A 12,825-nucleotide genomic window follows, 5' to 3' on the forward strand; every position below is an offset into this window, starting at 1 on the left:
TGAACTGATGCTGAGTAAAATGAGCATTATATACTCAACAACAATACTTTATAATGATCAATTCTGATGGTCGTGGCTCTTTTCAACAATGAGATGATTCAGGACAATTCCAATGATCCTGTGATAAAGACAGCCTTCTACACTCAGAGAGAGGGAATTAGGAACTGAAAGTGGATCACAATGTAGCATCTTCACTCCTTTTGTTGTTTGCTTACATTTTGGTTTTTTCTCATTTTTTTTCCTTTTAGATCTGATTATTTTTTGTGCAGCATGATAAGTGTATAAATGTATATACATATACTGAATTTAATATAGTTTAGCATATTTAACATATATTGGATTGCTTGCCATCTAGAGGAAGGAGTGGGGACAAAGGGAGCAAAATTTGGAACATAAGGTTTTGTAAACATTAAGGTTGAAAAATTATCCATTTCTATGTTTTGAAAATTAAAAGCTTAAGTAAAAAAGAAAGAAAATGAAAAAGGATGGTGACTTAGTATTCCCAAACCTATAAGTATATTATGAAGCAGCTCAGAACCATTTGCTCTTAGCTAACAGAGTGGTTGATCAGAGGAATAGATGACAGTGATCAAGGTCTATAGTTACATAGTATTTGATAAAGCCCCAAACTCCAACTTCTGGTATAAAAACTCACTATTTGATAATAAATCTCAGGGAAAAGTGGAAAATCACATCTCAGAAACTCGGCTTCGACCCATGGGGTGTGCATCTCACACCCCATGCCAAAATATGGTCAAAATGGAAAAGATCTCCACCGAAACCACAAGTGGTTCGAGAGCCTTGCCATGGGGCCTCTGAGCAAAGTCAATCTGGCAGGGGGTGGGGGGGAGGCTTCCTGGGAGCAGGTGTTCCAAGGGAGGGCTGCGGGGGAGGGGTGGTCCCCAGCACCATCAGGCTTTCCTTGGGCACATATTGGCCAGGCTGACAAAACGGCCTAAGGATCGCTGCCAGCTTGTGTCCAGGGAGGCCGCAGGTTGGACACAGGGAGTGGAGGCTGTTCTTTCCCAAGGGAGCAGCTGGCTGCAGATCAAAGAGAAGTGGATGCTGGCTTGCCTGTGGGAGTGGAATTGGGCCAGAGGGAGTTGAAAGCCCCCAGAGGGGGGAAAGATGATGTGCCCTTTCGTTCTTTAGCATGGGGCTGTCCCTGGGAACTCTGAGAAGGTGGCTAAGAGTCGGGGAGCTTGGAGAGCAGGGCTGTGGTGCCTAAGGGTAAACGTGCAGCAGCCCCATAGCTGATTGGGCAAGTCTGTGACCTCTCAGGGGGGATGAGTGCCCCTCTGATGTCCTTTTCCCAACATTACAGACGACTCTCTGCGTGGGGCCACGGCTTGCAGTCAATCTCGAATTTCCCCTGCACCCTTCATGGTGAAGTCCTGGCTGGCCGGATTCCCCTTTCTTTGCCGTTCTGTTGTCCCAGTGAGCATGGGAGCCCCTGGAATCAGTATAGAAGTTCCCTCTCAGTCTTTTCCCCATTTTCAAGCTTTGTGGAGGACAATGAGCTCGCCTTCTGAGCAGAGATTCCCCAGGGAAGCGGTTTAGCCTCCAAAGTCCTTCTGAGCGTCACCATGGAGTCTCGTAGCTTTCTGTGCCCATCTTCCCCAAAACTGGACCCATCAGTGAACCATTCGCCATGTAGGTTGTGGAGAGAAGCATCTCACCTAGAGCAGACAATGTAAAGTTTCCTCACTGCTACGAATAATAGCACTGGACTGTGTAGGGTCAGGAAACAGGGCGGCAGGTGACGAGGGGGACACAGGCAGAGAATTAAATTGGGAGGATCTACTAGGAGGGCCCGATAGTGGATTAGCCTTTGCTAGCCAGCAACAGAGATGGGTTGGAGCTTCTAGAATGTTCTGAAGCCCCTGGGCAGTTTTCTAAATGGTTCATAACTGTTGGTCAGTAACTGTTTTTAACTACTGTTCAAAACTGTCCAAGCTTTCCCCACAGCTGGGTCTGGGGAAATTGTGGTCCTATGGTTATCTTGTACAACTTTTTCTGAATGTCTGGAGCAGCCGAAGTAATCACACATGTTGAGGACAGTGGTCCCTTCAGGAGAAGAGCAGTCCAGGTAGGTGTATTTCTTTTCAATTAATATTAACTTCACTTCCAAATTAAAAAAAAAAACTAACTGAAAAGCAGAAAAACCATAGAAATAACAAAGTAAAAAATATTGTGCCATCTCAGCAGAACAGAAGTGAAAAGGCAAAAGATATCACAATAAATTTCCTTTTCAAGAAACTGTTTATAACAGAATTTTGGTTTCATATTCTTTGATTTCACAACATCCTGTGGATCTCTCAGGTTCATTAGTGCATTGGTTCCCATCCCAGCTTTCAGAATTCTCTCTTATATTCTCAAATCCTCACATCTTATTTCCTGTTGTGTGTCAAAAAATATTTCAAATACACTCCCATTTTGTGATTTGGGCAATCTGAGAGAACCTACCCATCCTATATTAAGAAAATGCCACCTGAAATCATAGCCAATAAATGAACTTGACCTTTGGAGATAAATCCTGTTGACATTCAGACACTTTGCCATAATCATTCATCCTCTTTAATTTTTCCTGTGGTCACACAAGGGAGTGTCTCAGTTGCCTCCCTTCCATTTCCTTTAATGATGAGAGAGGCAAAATGGAATGGAGAAAGGGGGAAATGGGGAAAGGAATGGGAAAGAATTGATCACTTGCATCCATTGTGTTGGGGCGGGCTCTACTTACTGCCCAACCATTGTAAACCCTGAAAAGCAATGCCTGGGCTGTGCTACCTTAGGGCCTTGTGGGGACGGCTCCTCCTTTAGTTGGATGGATGGGGGGGTAGTTGTTGTAATAAAAGCTTTTAGGACTTATTTGTTGACATCTTTTCCCCCCAGGAAATCTGCAGCTCAATGGGGAGAAGAAACAGGATACTTCCCAAGGGTGAGAATCAATCAAATACCATTTAGCAATACTTGTTCAAGATACAAAAACTTCATTGGAAATGGGAGGTCAACAAATACATAAACTAGAACCCACCAGAAAAATACAATTTATAGACAGGCACATGAGAAGGCATAATCCTAATAGAACAGTGGGAGTCCTTTAGGAAAGAGGTGTACAGGGTCCTGAGGTTGATAGCAAGGTGAGTAAAGGAGAGCAAGCTTGTGGGGGAAGAGTGTTGTAGAGGAAGGACTTAGAACCTGCATAACTAAATGGATGAACTGTGGGCTAAGTAAGAGCAAAGGGTAGGGGATGCCTGATCCTGCAAAGCTGGGTGCTTGGAGTTGAGAATTTCAGACAAGGGGAGAGTTTGGGGGACTAAGATTATGCAATGTGTTTTGGACACATGGATATTGAGTTGCAAATTGGGCATCCAATAAAAAATGTGCAACAGATGCCATATGGGAATTGGGGAGCACAACTGAGGAGGCAGACTAGAGCCCCATCAATATACCTGGGAGTGTTTTGCCTAGAGATGACAATTGGGGACCACATCCATTTCCAGGACATCCAAGTAGGAGCACACAGAGCCAAAAGATGAATGATGACAGAGGCATAAGGGGATCATGCCCAGGGGCCATGACATGAATAAAGATCCAGTCAAAGAGCCAAGCAGGACACCCCAGTCAGTAAAGAACCCAGAGAGAGCAGAATCGTGAAAACTCTGAAAAGAGAGTCTCCTGAAGGAGAAGAAAAGGCAGTCACTCCCCAAAATGCTGCCAGAGAGATGCTGAAGGGTCAGAATTAGACTGTGTTCTTTCAGCTTTTGTACTATAGAGGTTATCAGTCACTTTTCATTTCAATGAGTAAAACTCATCTGAATGAGGAGGAGAGAAGCCAGAGTGCAGAGAGCTTAGGAGAAAGAATATCCAAAAGCATTCATTTTCTACTGTGGATCAAAGGCTGGACTAAGCCCTGGGGGTGGGAGGGATAGGCCCAAGCCAGTCCCTGGCATGGGGGAACCTCCCAGTCTGCATGCAAACAAATCTGTACCAACAAGTGGTTTACAAGGAAAATTGAAAGTAAGGAAGTTGTCCCTTGGGCTTCCTCAAGTGTGAAAGGTGGGACAGCACAAGCAAGAGCAAGTAGGAGAGGGTCCAGCTCTAAGCCAAAGGCCAGGCATCTCTGAGTCCCTCTCTGCTCCCTGTAGTGCTGCTGTCTTTGCCACCCATCCTCTTCTATTTCCTGATTTCTCTCCCTTGGCTCCTATATTGCCTTCTTCATCCACAGACTTGGCCCCACTCTCCTATGGCAGAAGCCTCTCCCCAAAGGCCAAGGCATCCCCAGGCAGCGAGTTTCGCCCTTATGGGAAAAGGGCCCCCCAAACTCCAGGGCAAACAGTCCAACTGAATGTGATGGCTGCACAGAGATGGCTCCCGCAAACCCCAGAAGCCTGTGCCAACCGGCCACAGCGCTCCTCTTCTCCAGGCCATTTCCCCTCATTTCTCCTCAAAACTTGAAGGAATAGATAGATGTTGGCTACGCCAAAGAGCATTTACCTCCCCTGCAAGGCTGGGGCAGAAAGGGAACCACCTTCCCTCTCTATCTCCCTCTATGCAATTTGGAGCCCCTGCCTGCCATAGGTTTTAGGGACTCCACCAAAGCCCCAGACCCAAGAAGCTCGCCCTGCCCACTTCCAAATGAAGCCAGCCCAGTGCCAGGGATAGAGCCAGGATGGCAGAGAGGACACAGGTTTCTGGGCACAGGTTTCTTTGTGACCTTATCCCACAGCCCTCAGACTAATTACCAAATTCAGTCTCTGAATTAGCTCATATTAGTAATAGCAGTATCCACAAGTATTGGGAGTGCAACAAATGACCAGCAAAAGATAATTTCAAAGATTGCCCAAAAAAAGATCTGTTTTCTGAGGCACAGAGGTAGGTAGGCCAAGTGCAAGCAAGCTGAGTACAGACACCAGTGCAGGCAGCACAGCCAGGGCAGTGTGGACCCTGAGCTGTGGAGAAAATCTACAGAAGTAGTGTTGGATACTCTGCCCTGGCTGCAAGCCCAGTACTTCAGCAGAGAAGTTAGAAAAAAAATTCCTCACCAAAGGTAAATAGTGAACCCCAAAATGCCATAATCTCACTGGACATGGCCACGCCCACCTAGCACTCATCAGTAAATACTGATCCAGTGCAGCTGCTGCTACTTGCTGACGACCTTTGGACCCTTACCGCTAAAACAGATCTCAACTTAAAAAAATAAAATAAAATAAAAAAGCAGTAAGAACTCTGATTGTAAACAGTTTTTATAGTGAAAGAGAAGAACCATTTTCAAACCCTGAGGAGACTAAACACTGATCATCTCCAGATGAAGTCCCAAAGGTGACATAAATTGGCCCCATCAAACAAGACCCTCCTAGAAGAAATTATAAAAGATCTTAGAAGACAGAAAAGAAAAATGGGGAAAGGAAACTGCCAAGAGGGTTTGAAAAAGGCAACACAAAATAGTCTTAAGTGAAATGGAAAAAGCATATAACTAATTAAAAGAGTTATTTGACAAAATAGAAAAAGGAAACAACTCCCCGAAAAATTTGTGAAACAGAAATTTGTGCAATAGAAAAACAAAACTTATTAACAAACAGAATTTGTGAAATGGAAAAAAATTCCATAGAACAAAACAACTCATTCAAAAAGTCAATTGGACAAATGCAAATAAGTAAAAGTAAATGAAAAAAATTCACTAAAATCAGAACTGAACAAATGGAAATGAATGACTCAATGAGACAATCAGTCAAGCAAAATCAAAAAGGAAAAAAATAGGAAAAAAAATGTAAAATATCTAATTGGGAAAACTGACCTAAAAAATAGATCTAAAAGAGATACTAAAAGGGACTCTCTGAAAACTATGATGAAAAAAGAGCCTAGACAACTATTTTTCAAGAAATCATCAAAGAGAACTGCCTGGATGTTATTTGAATCAGAAGATAAAATAGCCATTGAATGAATTCACCAAACATCTCCTGAGAACCCAAAATGAAAACTCTTAAGGAATCTTGTGACTACATTTTAGAATTATCGGACCAAGAAAAAAAAAATTACAAGCAGCCAGAAAAACACAATTCAAATACCAAAGAGCCACAATAAGTATTACACAGGACCTAGCAGCTTTCACCTTAAAAAATTAAAGGGTTTGGAATCTGATATTCTGAAAGGCAAAGGAACTTGGAATGAAACAAAGAAATTACCCTGCTAAACTAAGCATTTTCTTTCAGGGAAGAAGATGGACATTCAGTGAAACAGGTGAATTCCATTTATTACTGATGAAAAGACCAGAGCTAAACAAAAAATTTGACCTCCAAATACAGAACTCAAGAGCAGCATAAAAAGGTAAAAAGAACACTTGAGAACTAGATTTCAGTTAATGGGTATACATAGAGAGTGCATGTACAATTTGATTTTACTGTTACAATATAAAAAACAAAAAGTAGAAAGGGGATTGTACTGGAAAAAGGGGAAAGTGGAGGTAAAATGAGGGAAATTACATCTCAGGAAGAGGCAAAGAAAACTTGTTATAATTGAGGGAAAGTGAGTGGGATAAACATTGTGTGAATGTTACTCTCATCAGATTTGGCTCAAAGAGAAAATAATAAACAAATTTGATTACCAAGAAACTTCTCACACCTTATAGAAAAGTGGGAGGGGAAAGACAAAAAGGGAAAGATAGGCTAAATAGAAAGGGAAACAAAAATAATAAGGGAAAGGTATAAGAAAGGGAGAGGGACTCTAAAAGGGGAGGGCTGATTGAGGCAAGTGGTGTTCATAAAACTACTGGGGAGGAGGGAAAGGAGAAAAGGAAAAAGAAAAGTATAATTTGGGGTTAATAAGATGGCAGGAAATACAGAATTAGTAGTTTTAACCATAAATGTGAATGGGGTAAAGCATAAGTGGATAACAGACTGGATTAAAAGCCAGAATCCTACATTATGCTGTTTACAGGAAACACATTTAAAACAGAGCGATGCTGGAACTGAATCTATATGCTTCAGGTGAAATGTAATATTCTTTTCTAAAATGTAATATTCTTTTATTGGGGTTTTCTTGGGGTCTCTGGAGGCAGCCTTTGTTTCAGTTCTGTAATCACCAAAAGTGCAGTCAGGAATTAAAGTCTAAACCCTTTATTGTCTCTTTCCAAGTCTTGTCTCCTTTCCTGGGTCCCAGTTAGCTTTCTTAGAGGCCTATCTCTCTCTTTGGTTCTGAGAGTTTAAGCTTTTACTGCCAGTCCTTTGTCTTCTCTGCTTCTGCCAGCTTCTTGAGGTCCTCCTGAATGTGTCTTGGTTTTGTGGGAGAGGCAGGAGGACTGCCACCATGGCGTCTGTCTTCCCTAGTTCTCCTTCTGGTTTCAAGAGAGCGTCTTCCTTAAATGTCCCACACTGGGTATACACCAATCATTATATCACTAGGAAATCATTATTTGTTGTAGGATTAAATCATTGCTAAAGTAGATTTAACCATTGTCTCCTCAAATCCACTTAGTATCTTGTTTCAGGTTCTGGCCAATGTCTTCTTAAATCAATCATACTGAACCATGCTAAATTAGATAACTGGTGTCTCTTATCAATTCCACTGACTTAGTACCTTGTAAGAATCCTTTGTTTCAAGTTCAGAGTTCTGGCCCATAACAGTGAAGTACAGAAAAGCAGGGGTAGTCATCCTGATCTCAGATCAAGCAAAAGCAAAAATTGATCTAATTAAAAGAGATAAGAAAGGAAACTATATCTCGCTAAAGGGTACCATGGATAAGGAAGCAATATCAATACTAAATATACATGCACCAAATGGTATGGCCATCTAAATTCTTAAAGCAGAAGTTGAGAGGTGCAAGAAGAAATAGACAGCAAAAAGACTCCCATTATTATGGGAGATCTCAATCTTGCTCTCTCAGAACTAGATAAATCAAACCACAAAATAAGTTAGTGGTAAATAGAATACTAGAAAAGTTAGGTATGATAGATCTTTGGAGAAAATTGAATGGAGACAAAAAGAGTACACTTTCTTCTTGGAAGTTTATGGAATCTATACCAAAATTGATTATATATTAGGACATAAAGACCTCAAAATCAAAATCAAGTACAGAAAGGCAGAAATAGTAAATGCAATTTTTTTCAGATCATGATGCAATAAAAATTATATTCATAAAAGGCCAGGAGAAAAGGCAAACAAGTAATTGTAAATAATCTCATCCTGAAGAATGAATGGGTGAAACAGCAAATCATAGACACAATCAACAATTTCATTCAAGAGAATAACAATAGTGACAACATATCAAAATTTGTGGGATGCAGCCAAAGGGGAATGAGGAAAAATTTTATCTCTCTAGATGCTTACCAGCATAAAGTTGAGAAAGAGAAGATCAATAAATTGGATTTGCAATTTAAAAGCTAGAAAAAGAAGAAATTGAAAACCCCCAATCAAATACCAAACTTGAAATTCTAAAAATAAAAGGAGAGATTAATAAAATTGAAAGTAAAAAACTCTTGAATTAATAAATTAAGTTGGTTTTATGGAAAAAATCAAAAAAATAGATTAACCTGTAGTTAGGAAAAGGAAAGAAAATCACATTGTTAGTCTCAAAAGTGAAAAGGGAGAACTTTCCACTAATGAAGAGAAAATTGGAGCAATAATTAGGAGTTATTTTGCCCAAAAGTGCAATGAAGGAATACCTACAAAAATATAGATTGCCCAGATTAACAGAAGAGGAAATAAATTACTTAAATAGTCCCATTTTAGAAAAATAGAACAAGCTATTAACTTTCTTAAGAAAAAATCCCCAGGACCAGGTGAATTCTACCAAACATTTGAAGAACAATTAACTCCAATACTATATGAAGGACTTCTAACAAATTTCTTTTATAACACAGCCATGGTACTGATACCTCAACCAGGTATCAAAACAGAGAAAGAAAATTATAAACTAATCTCCCTAATGAATATTGATGCAAAAATCTTAAAATATTGGTAAAGAGATTACAGAAAATCATTCCCAGGATGTAAGAGGAATGCAGGGCTAGTTTAATATTAGGAAAACTATTACCATAATTGACTATATCAATAACCAAATTAACAAAAACCATATGATTATCTCAATAGATGCAGAAAAAGCATTTGATAAACTCCAACACTCATTCCTATTAAAAACACTAGAACATATAGAAATAAATGGACTTTTCCTTAAAATAGTAGCATCTATTTAAAACCACCAGCAAACCTGATAATGTAATCGGGATAAACTGGAACCATTCCCAGCAAGAACAGAGGTGAAGTGAAATAAGGTTGCTCACTATCACCATTAATATTCAATATGTATCAGGAATGCTAGCTTTCACAATTAGAGAAAACAAAGATATTAGAGGAATTAGAATAGGTAATGAAACCAAATTATCACTCTTTGCAGAAAAGATGGTATACTTAGAGAATCTTAGAGAATCAACTAAAAAACTATTAGAATTAATCTACAACTTTAGCAAAGTTGCAGGATACAAAATAAATTCACATAAATCAGCATTTTTATACAGCACTAATAAAATCCAACAGAGATACAAAGAGAAATTCCATTTAAAATAACTGTCAATAATATAAAATACTTGGGAATCTTATCTGCAAAGGGAAAATCAGGAACTATATGAGCAAAACTACAAAATACTTTCCACACAAAGTCACATCTAAACAATTGGAAAAATATCAAGTGCTCTTACATAGATCCAGCAAATATAATAAAGATGACAATTCTACCTAAATTAATCTATTTAGTGTTATACCATTCACACTCTCAAGAAACTATTTTACTGACCCCCAAAAAATAACAAAATTCACCTGGAAGAATAAAAGGTAAGAATTTCAAGGGAATTGAAAGCAAATTAAGGTGGCTTAGCTGTACCAGATCTAAAAGTACATTATAAAGCAGCAATCATCAAAAACATTTGGTACTGGCTAAGAAAAACAGTTGATCAGTGGAATAAGTTAAATTCACAGAACAAAATAGTGACTATAGCAATCTAGTATTTGACAAACCCAAAGACCCCAGCTTTTTGGAATAAGAATTCACTATTTGACAAAAATAGCTGGGAAAATCGGAGACTAGTGTGTCAGAAACTAGGCATTGACCCACACTTAACACCGTATACCAAGATCAAAATGGGTTCATGATCTAAACATAATGATATTGTAAACAAATTAAAGAACATAGGATAATTTACCTCTATGATTTTTGGAGGAGGAAGGAATTTGTGACCAAAGAACTGGAGATCATTATTGATCACAAATAATTTTTATTATATTAAGTTAAAAAGTTTTTATACATACAAAACTAATGCATACAAGATTAGAAAAGAAGCAATAAACTGGGAAAACATTTTACATTCCAAGTTTCTGATAAAGGCCTCATTTCTAAAATAGAGAATTGACTCAACTTTATAGGAAGTCAAGCAATTTTTCAATTGATCAATGGTCAAAGGATATAAACAATTTTCAGATGAAGAAATTGAAACTATTTGTAGTCCATATGAAAGGTGCTCCAAATCACTATTGATCAGAGAAATTCAAATTAAGATATCTCTAAGATATCCCTACACATCTGTCATATTAGCTAAGATGAGAGGAAAAGATGACAAATTTTGGAGATGTGGGAGAACTGGGACACTGATACATTGTTGGTAGAACTGTGAATGGATCCAACAATTCTGAAGAGCAATTTGGAACTATGCCCAAAAAGTTATCAAACTGTGTATACCTTTATCTAGCAGTGTTTCTACTGGGTTTATATCCCAAAGAGATCTTAATAAAGGGAAAAGGACCCAGACGTGCAAAAATGTTTGTGGCAGCCCTTTTTGTAGTGGCAAGAAACTTAAAACTGAATGGATGCCAATCAGTTGGAGATGGCTGAATAAATTATGATATATGAATAGTATAAAATCTTTTTCTGTAAGAAATGACTAGCTGGATGATTTCAGAAAGGCCTGGAGAATCTTACATGAACTGATGCTAAGTGAAATATGTAGAACCAGGAAATCATTATACATGGCAACAAGACTATAGGATGATCAATTCTGTTGGACATGACTCTTTTCAACAATGAGATGATTCAAACCAGTTCCAATTATTCAGTGATGAAGAGAGCCATTTACACCTGCTTGCGTTTTTACTTTTATAGCATGATAACTGTATGAATATGTATACATATATTGAATTTAACATATATTTTAACATATTTAACATGTATTGGACTACCTGCCATCTAGGGGAGGGAGTTGGGGGAAGGAGGGAATAATTTGGTACAGAAGACTTTGTTAAAAAATTACCCATGCATATGTTTTGTAAATAAGAAACTTTAATAAAAAATTTTTAAAAGAAATGAAGCTAGCCTTGGTCCCTGGGTCTCTGACTCATTGGATGCCAAGGGTATCGGAGGTCAAAAGTACTGACCTTCCTATTGTTGTATTGCCCTATATTGTTATCCTATAATTATTGTTCTATTGTTTGGAAAATAAAACATAATTTTAATTTTGGGGGGTATTTAGTAAATTTGTTTTTAATAAGCATTACTTTATGAATCCTGTTAGGAGAGAAAAATCAAAGCAAAAGGGAACAATCGTGGGAGACAGAAAAAAAAAAAAAAGTGAACATAGTACATGGTGCTTTACATTTTTTCTCCTTAGTTCTTTTTCTGAATACAGATGGCATTTTTGGTCCACAGTCTATTAGGATCTATTTGGATCACTAAAGCACTAGGAAGAACCAATTCTTCCCTATCTGATCATCACAAATTCTTGCTGTTAGTTTGTCCAAAGTATCTTTCCTATCTGCGCCACCCACTTTCTTCCCCGTTTCCTAATTCCTTCCCCTTTACTCATATGTTGTCTTCTTCATCCACAGACTTGGACCTGCTGTTTGGCAGAAGGCTCTGCCAACAGGCCCTGGGGGATCTCACCCCGAGTCAATCTCCCCACATAGTGGATAAGAAAACTAAACTAACTCAACCACCAGGCTAAATGTCTGTTCTCCACAGAACTGGCCCCACTGCCTGGCAGAAGCTTCCACCAATGGGCCAAGGTGCTCCTCTTCCTCAGTCAACCTCACCTCTTTATCACATATTGAGTAAAAAAAAAAAGAAAGAAAACCAAACACGCTGACTCAGCTCAACCCCTCCTAAGATGAATGTGTGCCCTCCAGAGACTTGGCCCCAACACTTGGCAGAAACTCTTGCCAACAGGCCAAAAGGTCCTCTTCCCCAGTCGAACAGAAGGCATTGTGCCATCTTTGGAAAAAGATCCCCCCCAAGCACACCAACTCCCCTCAACATCCAGGCTAAATGTAGGCCCTCCACAGATAGGGCTCCTGCAGGGCTCCCTGGCAGAAAGTTCCACCAAGGGGCCAGGGTACTCCTCTTCCCCAGTCGATCTCAGCACATTTTCCCTGAAAACTTGGGGGAAGAGATGCCTCTCCAGCATTCATCATGGTGTCAGCAGCTGGGCGGCCTGGATAGTCCCTACCCTTAGAAGAGGCCAGTCTCTGGGCTGACCAATGACCTCCCTTGCCTGCCATGAGAGGTCAAACAGGAAGCCATCCCACTCCAGTCAGCCCCTTCCTCCCTCAGGCTGCAGCACCTGCCTGCCACAGGCTTTAGGAACTCCTGCCAAAGGCCCCAGGAAGAAGAGGCTCAGCCACCCTTACAAAGGAAAATTGCAAACACCAGTCCACCCTTTTCACCAGATAGATGATGTGGAAATTGAGAATCAAGAATTACCAATTGAACATGAAGTTCCAGCCAACATTGTTCCCCAGGTCTCTGGGTCACTGGATGCCCTGTTTGCTCAGTATCTTGAACATTAA

The 12,825-nt window shown here is 39.6% G+C and overlaps 1 long non-coding RNA gene across 1 annotated transcript; it reads left to right on the plus strand.

Moving 5' to 3' along the window:
• Positions 1-852: 852 nt before the first annotated feature.
• LOC127560610 (uncharacterized) lies at positions 853-12,825 on the plus strand. Its single transcript, XR_007953377.1, has 4 exons — positions 853-2,089; positions 2,893-2,938; positions 6,213-6,327; positions 11,869-12,825. It is a non-coding gene; the product is annotated as an uncharacterized LOC127560610 (long non-coding RNA).

The sequence above is a fragment of the Antechinus flavipes genome, chromosome 4 (genome assembly GCF_016432865.1).
Source record: "Antechinus flavipes isolate AdamAnt ecotype Samford, QLD, Australia chromosome 4, AdamAnt_v2, whole genome shotgun sequence".
Classification (NCBI taxonomy): domain Eukaryota; kingdom Metazoa; phylum Chordata; class Mammalia; order Dasyuromorphia; family Dasyuridae; genus Antechinus; species Antechinus flavipes.